Consider the following 2,390-nt stretch of genomic DNA (forward strand, 5'->3'; position numbering starts at 1 on the left):
AGGACAAAGAGTGTTAAAAAGACAAGCCTGAAGGCTCTGTGCCTCAATGCGAGGAGTATTCATAATAAGGTGGATGAATTAACTGCGCAGGCAGCTGTGAATGATTATGATATAATTGGGATTACGGAGACATGGCTCCAGGGTGACCAAGCCTGGGAACCCAACATCCAGGGGTATTCAATAGTCAGGAAGGATAGACAGGAAGGAAAAGGAGGTGGGGTATTATTACTGGTTAAAGAGGAGATTAACGCAATAGTAAGGAAGGACATTAGCTTGGATGATGTGGAATCTATATGGATAGAGCTGCGAAACACCAAAGGGCAGAAAACGTTAGTGGGAGTTGTGTACAGACCACCATATATTAGTAGGGAGGTTGGGGACAGCATCAAAAAGGAAATTAGGGATGTGTGCAATAAGGGTACAGCAGTTATCATGGGTGACTTTAATCTACATATTGATTGGGCTAACCATCGCTTCTCGGCCTTTTGGCTAAGATCAAGTGTAGTACCGTTTCTGACCAGCCACCATGACCTCCGGGTGGTTTCTCCCTGGTCAGGAAGGTATATGCTTGCATTTTTGGAAACAGGAGGTGGGTGGGGAGGGTTGACCCATCCACCTCCACGGAGGTGTGTGGGGGACCTGACCCATCCACCTCCATGGCACGAACCTGGTATTGCAGTACTTCCAGGAACGGTGCAGTGGCTCTAGGCCTTTTGGCTAAGAGCATTGGCGCAGAGTGATCCTTGGCATGTGCAAGGTGACCTCTGGCGTTTGTGATTTGACAAAGAATTGGAACGATTGGCTACGAATTAAAAAAAAAAAAAATTGATTGGGCTAACCATACTGGTAGCAATACTGTGGAGGAGGAGTTCCTGGAGTGTACAAAGGATTGTTTTCTAGACCAATATGTCAAGGAACCAACTAGAGAGCTGGCCATCCTAGACTGGGTCTTGTGAAACGAGAGAGGATTAATTAACAAACTGCTCGTACGAGGCCCCTTGGGGAAGAATGACCATAATATGGCAGAATTCTTCGTCAAGACGGAGAGTGACACAGTTAATTCAGAGACTAGGGTCCTAAACTTAAAGAAAGGAAACTTCGATGGTATGAGACGTGAATTGGCTAGAATAGACTGGCAAATGATACTTAAAGGGTTGACGGTGGATAGGCAATGGCAAACATTTAAAGATCACATGGATGAACTTCAACAATTGTACATCCCTGTCTGGAGTAAAAATAAAACGGGGAAGGTGGCTCAACCGTGGCTAACAAGGGAAATTAGGGAAAGTGTTAAATCCAAGGAAGAGGCATATAAATTGGCCAGAAAAAGCAGCAAACCTGAGGACTGGAGAAATTTACAATTCAGCAAAGCTTTAATTAGGAGGGGGAAATAGAGTATGAGAGTAAGCTTGCAGGGAACATAAAAACTGACTGCAAAAGCTTCTATAGATAAGTGAAGAGAAAAAGATTAGTGAAGACCAATGTAGGTCCCTTGCAGTCAGAATCAGGTGAATTCATAATGCAGAAAAGGAAATGGCAGAGTAATTGGTTCTGTTTTCACTGAGGAAGACACGAATAACCTCCTGAAAATACTAGTGAGAAGGGGGAACTGAAGGAAATCCTCATTAGTCAGGAAATGGTGTTAGGGAAATTGAAGGGACTGAAGGCCGATAAATCCCCGGGGCCTGAGTCTGCATCCCAGCGTACTTAAGGAAGTGGCCCTAGAAATAGTAGATGAATTGGTGGTCATTTTCCAACATTCCATGGACTCTGGATCAGTTCCTACGGATTGGAGGGTAGCTAATGTAACAGCACTTTTTAAAAAAGGAAGGAGAGAGAAAACAGGGAATTACATACCGGTTAGCCTGACATCAGTAGTAGGGAAAATGTTGGAATCAATTATTAAAGATGAAATAGCAGCACATTTGGAAAGCAGTGACAGGATTGGACCAAGTCAGCATGGATTTATGAAAGGGAAATCATGCTTGACAAATCTTCTGGAATTTTTTGAGGATGTAACTAGCAGAGTGGACAAGGGAGGACCAGTGGATGTGGTGTATTTGGACTTTCAAAAGGCGTTTGACAAGGTCCCACACAAGAGATTAGTGTGCAAACTTAAATCACATGGTATTGGGGGTAATGTATTGACGTGGATAGAGAACTGGTTGGCAGACAGGAAGCAGAGAGTCGGGATAAACAGGTCATTTTCAGAATGGCAGGCAGTGACCAGTGGGGTGCCACAGGGCTCAGTGCTGGGACCTCAGCTATTTACAATATACATTCATGATTTAGACGAAGGAATTGAGTGTAATATTTCCAAGTTTGCGGATGACACTAAGCTGGGTGGCAGTGCGAGCTGTGAGGAGGATGCTAAGAGGTTGCAGGGTGAC

The 2,390-nt window shown here is 44.3% G+C and overlaps 1 pseudogene; it reads left to right on the forward strand.

Moving 5' to 3' along the window:
* The first annotated feature begins 469 nt into the window (after window positions 1-469).
* LOC139264813 (U2 spliceosomal RNA) lies at window positions 470-704 on the forward strand (annotated as a pseudogene).
* Window positions 705-2,390: the final 1,686 nt, after the last annotated feature.

The sequence above is a fragment of the Pristiophorus japonicus genome, chromosome 5, assembly GCF_044704955.1.
Source record: "Pristiophorus japonicus isolate sPriJap1 chromosome 5, sPriJap1.hap1, whole genome shotgun sequence".
NCBI lineage: Eukaryota > Metazoa > Chordata > Chondrichthyes > Pristiophoridae > Pristiophorus > Pristiophorus japonicus.